Source organism: Triticum aestivum, chromosome 4B (genome assembly GCF_018294505.1).
Source record: "Triticum aestivum cultivar Chinese Spring chromosome 4B, IWGSC CS RefSeq v2.1, whole genome shotgun sequence".
Classification (NCBI taxonomy): domain Eukaryota; kingdom Viridiplantae; phylum Streptophyta; class Magnoliopsida; order Poales; family Poaceae; genus Triticum; species Triticum aestivum.
Genome location: NC_057804.1, coordinates 579413314 through 579423771, shown reverse-complemented (window position 1 = coordinate 579423771; position 10458 = coordinate 579413314). Strand labels below are relative to the sequence as shown.

Genomic DNA, 10458 nt, shown 5'->3' with positions numbered 1-10458 from the left:
AATTAGATCATTCAACTGATGATGTGACCTCGTTAATCAAATAACAACTCATTGTTCATGGTTAGGAAACATAACCATCTTTGATTAACGAGCTAGTCAAGTAGAGGCATACTAGTGACACTTTGTTTGTCTATTTATTCACACATGTATTATGTTTCCGGTTAATACAATTCTAGCATGAATAATAAACATTTATCATGATTATAAGGAAATAAATAATAACTTTATTATTGCCTCTAGGGCATATTTCCTTCATAACACACTTATAACACACCCTGTCATGTATCTAAAAGTACATCAAGAATTATATTAATCGAGTTTTGAAACAAATCTAGATTGGCTCTCCTTGTCGCTTCCTTCCTGGCAGGGCACTAGCTTGATGTGTGTCCTGAGGGCGACTTGTAACAAAATTAGGAAATGATTTATAAGGGGGTATCCTTGATTCCCATGCGATTAGAGTGAAGTCTCCTTCCGGCCTAACACTCGGGTCTGTTATAAGATCCCCAAATGTCACACTTGGCAGTTCCTTCTTGATTGAAACATTAACACTATAAGGTGTCATGCTAAGTGGATGCAAAGCAAAGTCCGTTATGTCCACTGGGTGACCTTGGTGTATGAGTGTGTTTGGGTGCACGCCATATATGGAGAGGTTTGTTCTAACCATTTTTGACCCCTTGCCCAGTATGCAACGCCAAAACTGAATATCAAGATTCCTTCTCAACACATCCGCATACGAATTTGTTGCAACAAGTGAGCCATTCATGTTCCACAATAACTTGGCAAACTCATCTGCTATTTGTACTAGCCGTGGATGTTCTGCAGGGTCTACACTCCTGAATACCAGCGTCTTGAAAAGATACCTCAACTCATCGTAAGACATAACACCTAGGAAAATCGGTTGCACCGATCCAAACCGGGCTAATCTTCTTACGATGATGATCTTGCTTCCTCTTGCCATTTTTATGACAAATGAGTGCAACTTTTTCCAGTCATCATCACCTACATCAGAACTAAACTCAATAACTACCAACATCATCTCTTCCATGGTCCTTCCATGGTCAAGTATTGTCAAAAGGTTATATCCATTCAAGTGCAAAATAGAGGAGAAGCGTGAGCGAACCCTTTCATCCCCGCACACATGAGTAACCAAAGTTTTCTTCCCAATTGCTGCACCACCTATGATTGGAAGAACTGCTATTGCATGATCACCAGCAGGGTTGTTGTGCTCCAACAAGAAGCTCAAGAGCTTTTGCTTTTCAGCGTGTCGGCCGAACATGAAGCTTTCTGTGTAAAGATAAACGTCATATGGCCTACAACACATGCGCTCGCATCCACCCAAAAGCACAACAAATTCTGCCATGTTTGCAACAACAATTTCTAAACTTTCCAAGGCACTGTGTAACTCGAGGCGCGTAGCCTTATCAGTTGTTCGTGAACGCTTGGCTAAATACAATCTGCTGCTAGATGAGTCATTGCTGCTAACCTCGTTGAGGCCTGCATCTTCTTGGAGGGCTCAGTACCTTGAGTTGTCCAACACACTATATCCTCGGTACATAGCTTCTGATAGCGTCTTGAGCTGCATCATCATCCCGGAGTTGGTTATGTATCGCGTGTCCGCCTCCTCGATGATGGTGCAAACTCTCATCAGGAGATGCTGCAACCTCTCCACCACCTTCTCCTCTGATTGTGCATGGTTGGAGGAGCGGTACTTTTTCAGTACCAAGGAGATGAAACGGGTCACAAGTTCGCCAACAACTGCAGACATGGCAGCCTCCATTGCTGGGATTGATGAGGTAAGGTGTTGGTTGTCTCAGGATAAACTTATATCTAGGCTGTCCTCAGCCAAGTCTTGCATACACTAGGCAAAATAGTCTCCAGGGATGACTAAACCATTGACTGCGACGAGTCGGTGGGTGGGTGTGTAGGTGGGCGATATGGATACTTTATCTAAATTTCCAAACACACAACAAGGGCAAGCCAACTTTTCAAGCAGCATGAGAAAAATGACTAGTAATTGATTATTGTCCTTCAGCAAAATGTATATTAATTATCTATATCATTGGACTCCTTTTACATTTTACATACAAGTGAATGGCATCCCATATTCCCATATATCTGCAGTCTACTATTGCAACATTTAACCGTGGGAATTGTTTGGGTTTGTCCAGATGAACTTCTGCAGAGAAGCAGTATGCGGCTCATTGACATGAAAATGCTATGCACCATTTTATCTTGGTAAGTGATAAGAATCACCACTCTATACCTTAGTAATCTTTCAAAACACATGTAACTAGTTTGTTTCTACATTTTCTCCTTTGATGTCATCAGAACCCAATCAGTCTCTATGTGTCTTATTTTCTACTATTTCAGTCTTTGTGCACCTTGTTCATTCTTTAGAGTTCAGGCTTGACCTGATGCTGATCTCCACAATGATAAAAATGTAAAATAAAATAGTATGAGCCAACTCGATTTTATTTCTTGTTAACAAACTAGAAGTAGTCTTCCTACGAGAAATTATTTTGTACCCCCCTGCAAACTAGCTCCCTCTACCAAGTACAATCAGAACAATTATAAACACATGAGAAGGTCTGAAGTTTATGAAAAAAATATACTTCATCATTAAGAACATTTAGTGCTAGAAAGCTCCCATACCAGGCGGGGTCCAGAGAAGGATTATACGAGGCAAGACTTACCCCTGCATAGTGCAATGCAGAGAGGCCGTGCCGAAGACAGTACCTGTTGGCACAAGTGGGGAGTACTTCATGACAGTGCCAGGCCTGTGCTTCAAAAAACACTTCATCATTGCGGCCCAAAATGGAACACGAAAGCCTCAAGGAGAACTGTGTCAGCCAAAATGAATTCTCTGCCAAAGTGGCATCTCGAACAGACTCTGCCCGAACAGTGTCGTTTGTGAGTATTTTCAGAGTAGACGAACAAATCCAGAAAACAAAATACACTTGTGCCACTAGCCCACTACATGTACATGCTGCTAGATAAGTGTGGAGTTCCACGGGATGTCCAAAAAGGAAGTGTTGAGCTCCACAGTTCCACTTAATGATGGCACTCGTTCGGTGTCTCACCCCCCACTAACCCATGGCTTTGGCTTGTTGATCACACGTTTATTACTATACAAGTTTCAAGACCATGCTGATGAACATAATCATAACCATCAAAAGAAAGATGGCATGGAATTTTATCAAATGTGTATTATCACCATGGATGCATGTACCAAGAGATAACGAGTGATAGATGACATTAACAGTAAAAATAGACACACCACAACAAGAATTCATCAATATGCCTGATATTTACTTTGTTAAGTACTCGATGTTCAACTAACAGACAACACAACAAGAATCCACTAATATGCCGGATATTTACTTTCGTGAAGTACACGAGGTTCAACTAATCTAGCTAAAAGACGGGTTATAAAATTCAATGGGGCCGTCCATAGGGTGAGTGTGGGTGTTGGTTTTGGCAGCTGCTGCCAAGAACAGAGTAGCCAGCCGCTGCGGGAGGCACTGACGGCGACATTGTGTTGAAGGGCGGTGACGGCTCAGGAGGCCGTTGCATTGGGGGCTGAAACAGGCGGCAGTCATTCAGCGGAAGTGGATGCACCATCTGTCCAAAGGCAGGATATGCAGGATACATGTTCACTGCGCATACAACCATGTTCAGGAAAAGAGCAAACGTTAGTAGGAGTTACATATTACGTCTACTAAACTGCATGTACCGTGGATAATGATAATAATGCAGTTTATGGCTCAATTTTATGTTACTGGAATACTAGATTTGTTGATAATGATGGTAGAAATTTGACGGCTAAAAGAACGCTAGCTACCACAGCTGCAACTTGAAAACTGGTCATTTTAACGTGATAAATCCCTAAGCTATGAACTCCTGCAAGCATCAAACTGCTCATGAAATCCTGCAAACTTTTCATGCCTAGAAACAAGGTGCCGATGCCGTTAAAGTTTAACCATCAACTTTGTTTCCAGAACAATTTGGTAACAAGTGTACTACATCTTATAATGCTACATTGGGTCAGCCTGGTGAACTAGTTTTAATAGTATACATTTTTAAAATCATGACTCCAAAGTTTTTCAGGTTTAATAATTTACAAGAAATGTTAATATATTTCACGAATAAATATTCATAAGAAAAATTGTTCCAATATTATTGTACGAAAAAACCGACTACACCACATCACAACATACACCAATGTAATACCTGATCCTGATGGTATCCAGCTGGGAAGATGCGGGTGCGGCCAGTTAGGATGGTATAGTGGTTGTGGCTGCAGCCAGTTAGGATGGTATATTGGTTGCGGCTGCGGCCAGAACGACTGCTGGCAGTTGACATTGTGCGAATGCGGTAAACGTCTTAGCCTTCCTGGCCGGACGTGTTGCGTGTTAAATAACTGGGTTGCGAGCCCGGATACGCGTACAGGTTGTTAGGATACATCTTGGAGAGAAAGAATACTAGAGGTAAGAAAGATAAAGAGTACATAGTATTCTACCTAACCAACTACTCCACGATGATGATCCTCTGGTTGTGCCGGCGCATCTCCTTGATGTACATGCAACAATATCCCATGTTTAACACCCTTCCTTAATCACAACTTCATCAAGTTGAGATTATGCTTGAAGTCTTCAAAACAGCTTTGGTGAAACCATCCGCAACTTGGTCTTGAGAGTGAATAAACCGAATGTCCAAAAGTTTATTTGCAACTATTTCTCGAACAAAATGAAGTCTATTTCAATGTGTTTAGTTCTGGCATGAAAAACTGGATTTGCTGATAAATAGGTAGCACCTAGATTATCACACCACAAACATGGAGCTCTAGTGCTTTTCATACCTAGTTCCTTTAAAATTGACTGCACCCATATGATCTCTGTTGTTGCATTTGCTAATGCTTTGTATTCTGCCTCTGTACTGGATCTTGAAACTGTGGCTTGCTTCCTGGCACTCCAAGATATCAAATTTGGTCCAAAGAAAACTGCAAAGCCACCGGTTGAACGTCTGTCATCTAGACATCCAACTCAATCAGAGTCAGAGAAAGCACTGATAAGTGTAGAAGATGACTTGCTGAAATTTAGGCCAACATTCAATGTATTTTTCACATATCTTACTATACGCTTTGCAGCAGTCATATGAACAGTGGTAGGTGCATGGAGAAACTGACATACTTTGTGTTGGGTTTCGTAGTAATTTCAAAAATTTTCCTACGCACACGGAAGATCATGTGATGCATAGCAACGAGGGGAGAGTATTGTCTACGTACCCAATGCAGACCGACTGCGGAAGCGATGACACGACGTAGAGGAAGTAGTCGTACGTCTTCTCGATCCAACCGATCAAGCACCGAAACTACGGCACCTCCAAGTTCGAGCACACGTTCAGCTCGATGACGATCCCCGGACTCCGATCCAGCAAAGTGTCGGGGAAGAGTTTCGTCAGCACGACGGCGTGGTGACGATCTTGATGAACTACAGCAGCAGGGCTTCACCTAAACTCCGCTACAGTATTATCGAGGAATATGGTGGCAGGGGGCACCGCACACGGCTAAGGAATAGATCACGTGGATCAACTTGTGTCAACTTGTGTGTCTTTGGGGTGCCTCTACCTCAGTATATAAAGGAGCCAAGGGGGGAGGGGGCGCCGGCCAAGAGATGGAGGCGCAGGAGGAGTCCTACTCCTACCGGGAGTAGGACTCCCCCCCCCCCCCAATCCTATTCCAACTAGGATTCCCAAGGGGGAAAGAGGGAGAGGGGTGGCCGGCCACCTCTCCTAGTCCTAATAGGACTAGGGGAAGGGGGGAGGCGCGCAGCCCTTATGGGCAGCCCTTTCACCTTTCCACTAAGGCCCAATAAGGCCCATATGACTCCCGGGGGGTTCTGGTAACCTCCCGGTAATCCGGTAAAATCCTGATTTCACCCGGAACACTTCCGATGTCCAAACATAGGCTTCCAATATATCAATCTTTATGTCTCGACCATTTCAAGACTCCTCGTCATGTCCGTGATCACATCCGGGACTCCGAACAACCTTCGGTACATCAAAATGCATAAACTCATAATAACTGTCATCGTAACGTTAAGCGTGCGGACCCTACGGTTCGAGAACAATGTAGACATGACCGAGACACGTCTCCGGTCAATAACCAATAGCGGGACCTGGATGCCCATATTGGCTCCTACATATTCTACGAAGATCTTTATCCGTCAGACCGCATAACAACATACGTTGTTCCCTTTGTCATTGGTATGTTACTTGCCCGAGATTCGATCGTCGGTATCCAATACCTAGTTCAATCTCGTTACCGGTAAGTCTCTTTACTCGTTCCGTAATACATCATCTCGCAACTACCATATTAGTTGTAATGCTTGCAAGGCTTATGTGATGTGCATTACCGAGAGGGCCCAGAGATACCTCTCCGACAATCGGAGTGACAAAACCTAATCTCGAAATACGCCAACCCAACATGTACCATTGGAGACACCTGTAGTACTCCTTTATAATCACCCAGTTACGTTGTGATGTTTGGTAGTACCCAAAGTGTTCCTCCGGTAAACGGGAGTTGCATAATCTCATAGTTATAGGAACATGTATATGTCATGAAGAAAGCAATAGCAACATACTAAACGATCGGGTGCTAAGCTAATGGAATGGGTCATGTCAATCAGATCATTCAACTGATGATGTGACCTCGTTAATCAAATAACAACTCATTGTTCATGGTTAGGAAACATAACCATCTTTGATTAACGAGCTAGTCAAGTAGAGGCATACTAGTGACACTTTGTTTGTCTATTTATTCACACATGTATTATGTTTCCGGTTAATACAATTCTAGCATGAATAATAAACATTTATCATGAAATAAGGAAATAAATAATAACTTTATTATTGCCTCTAGGGCATATTTCCTTCACTTTGTTAACAGCAAAGGAAATGTCTGGTCTAGTCAGTGTTAGGTATTGAAGTGCACCTACCAGACTTCTGTACTTTGTACCATTTTCTAAACTCAAGGGCTCTCCCTCAACAAGAGATAATTTTTCTGTGCTGGACAAAGGAGTGGGTGCAGGCTTACAACTTTGCAAATCAGCCTTTTTTACCAAGTCTGTTGCATATTTTTTTTGAGAGAGGTGAAGACCATCCTTGTGTTGCTTTACCTCAATACCAAGAAAATAATGCAGATCTCCTAGATCCTTGAGGGCAAATTCTGTACTCAAATCTTTCAACAGTGCAGTTATAGCTTCATCAGATGAGCTTGTCACAATTATATCATCAACGTATATGAGAAAAAATATGGATATGCTTGACTTGTTATAAATAAACAATGAAGTGTCAGACTTTGAGGGAACAAAACCAAGAGCTTGCATCTTCTTACTGAGACGAGAATACCATGCTCTTGGGGCCTGCTTTAGTCCACACAATGCCTTGTCAAGTTTGCACACATGAAGTGGTGCATGTGTGTTTACAAACCCAGGTGGTTGTTTCATGTAAACCTCTTCTTCCAGAACACCATGGAGAAACGCGTTCTGAACATCTAGCTGACGTAGACTCCATCCCCTGGACACAACAATGGACAAAACAAGTCGAATAGTAGCAACCTTTACAACTGGACTAAACGTGTCCTTATAGTCAATACCATATCGTTGTTTAAAACCCTTTGCAACGAGTCTAGCTTTGTAACGGTCAATGGTTCCATCAGCTTTCCTTTTAATCCTAAAAACCCAGTTGCAGTCAACAAGATTTTTACCTCGTTGTGAAGGAACCAAGTGCCATGTTCTATTTTTCTGAAGTGCTATGATTTCATCATGCATTGCTTTTCTCCAATTTGCATCACCCAAAGCTTCCTCAAGCGTATTGGGTTCTCCTGGTTCACCTATAGAACAGACCAACCCATATTTTGTAACGTGTTTATAATCAACAGGTTTAATTACCCCTTGTTGTAGTCGTGTTCGACGTGGAGGAATAGCAGCAGGCGCTTCTGTAGAGAGATCCGGAGCAGAGGATCCCGGGTCTGGATCGAACTGATCCTCACCCGATCCCGAGGAGGATCCGCGCGAGCCTCCAGAATCAGCAGCGGCTCCAGGCGATGTCAGCGCGGGATCTTCTGTGGTCGTGGGTCGTGGTGTGGAAGCCGATCTCACCGCAGAAGATCCGGGCCTGGAGGCGTCATCATGGCCCAATGATTGCCTGGGCCCCGGGCTGAGCAGACCTGCCCCCGCATCCGCCTGACGAGTGGCGGCGCGACGTGTGTACACACGCAGTTGGGCCTGGCTCTGAACGTGGCCCGAGCCAGTGCCGGCCCGCCGCTTGTCAGGCGCGGAGTCGCGCGCACGAGGGAGAGCGCTGCCGCCCACCAGACTCTACCGCGTGGCTGGTGCCGATTCGGCGGCGCGCCCACCTGCTCCTGTTTCGGCTGGCGCGGCAGAATCACTGCCAGGCGCGGATCCCGGGGAAGATCTGCTGCCTGGCTGCAGCACCTGCACTGATCCCGAGGTGGATATGTCCCCCAAGCCAGGACACATGAAATAAGGGCCTGCGGCGCCGTTTTCTTCATTATTTTCTGCGATTTTTGCGTTGTTTCCTGCATCATCACAAAGCTCATGGAGACCATTAGTAGGGTTAGTCAACATATGATCATCACAATTTGTAATACCCCCTTGATCATAGCCGAAGAGATGAGAGGGTAAAAGCAAGATTTCCTTGCGGAGTAGGGCACCGGCGTTGGGATGAAGATCCGCAAAGGGGAATTTTGTCTCATCAAAAACAACATCACGTGAGATATAAACCCTACCAGTAGAGATGTCAAGGCACTTGACGCCTTTGTGTTGGGCGCTATAGCCAAGAAAAGCACACCATTTTGAACCGAACATGAGGTTGCGTTTATTGTAAGGCCGAAGATTTGGCCAACACGCACACCCAAAAACACGGAGAGAAGTGTAATCAGGTTTTGTGTGGAGGAGACGTTCCATAGGTGTTTCATTATTTATGACACGGCTAGGAAGCATATTGATGATGTGAACGGCTGTAAGAAAAGCCTCATCCCAAAACTTGAGAGGCATGGAGGCTCCTGCGAGGAGGGCCAGGCCAACCTCTACAATGTGCCTATGCTTGCGTTCGGCTGACCCGTTTTGTTGGTGAGCGTGTGGGCATGATACTTGGTGAGATATGCCTATGTTTTGGAAGAAGGAATTGAGTTTCTCGTATTCCCTTCCCCAATCGGATTGGACAGCAATAATCTTATTGTCAAACTTTCTTTCAACAAGTGCTTGAAGGTTGTGAAAAACTTGAAACACATCAGATCTTTTTTTGAGAAGATAGATCCATGAAAACTTGCTATAGTCATCGATGAAACTAACATAGTACGTGCGTCTACCAACAGAGGAGGGGGCAGGTCCCCACACATCAGAAAAGATCAATTGCAAAGGTTTAGTGGAGACACTAGTGGATATGGGATATGGTAATTGATGACTTTTAGCACACTGACATGAACCACAAATAGTTTCAACATTGCGCTCACCAACAAACGGGAGCTTATTTTTCCTAAACAATTTTTCAACCAAAGAAAAAGAGGCATGCCCTAAACGATCATGCCATCGTGTGGACGAAAGCTTGATGGCACCACAAGCTTGTTTATTGAATCTTCTAAACTCCGGAATCAACGGGTAGAGCCCTCGAACACATCTACCTCGATAGAGAACTTTCCTCGTGGCCCGATCCTTGATCAAAAAGAAGAAAGGATGAAATTCGAGAAAAACATGATTATCAATAGCAATTCTATGAACGGAGAGAAGATTCTTATGAGCACTAGGAACATGCAGGATTCTTTTGAGGTGAATTTTACGACTAGGGGTATTAAAAATTGAGTGGCCAATGTGACATATACCCATACCTTCACCACTGGCCGTATGAATTTGATCTTTGCCACGATATTTCTCCTTCATGGTGACCTTCTCGAGTTCATTGGTGATGTGGTTGGTGACACCACTGTCAACATACCAGTTTGTGTCAACTCCATAGAAGCCATCGGCCGCCGCAACAACTTTCTCTTCATCTTGTGAGGACTCGCCGTCATCTTCTTCGTAGCGGTACCAACAGTCCTTTGCCGTATGACCAGGCTTGCCGCAAATTTGGCAGCGAGGCAGGTCCGAACGGGACCGGTTGGAACCACCACTGCCACCACCACCATGCCCTTTGGAGTTGCCGGAGCGCCCGCCGCCGCGTGAGTTGTTGGAGTAGCCGTTGGAGTAGCCACTGCCGCCGGAGCCGAACCTCCCCTTGCCACGGGAAGATGAACGCGAGCGAGAGCCACCACCGTGGCCTCTAGATACAGAGTTGGCTGACGACTTGAAGCCACCACCGGGACCATGATACTGTGCCATGCGTTGATCAAAGTTACTGAGCATGGCAAAAAGTTCATCGAGAGTTACCGGAGTGACACGG

General features: G+C 44.5%; 1 pseudogene; it reads right to left on the bottom strand.

Moving 5' to 3' along the window:
• Positions 1-331: 331 nt before the first annotated feature.
• Positions 332-1777, bottom strand: LOC123089256 (uncharacterized; annotated as a pseudogene).
• Positions 1778-10458: the final 8681 nt, after the last annotated feature.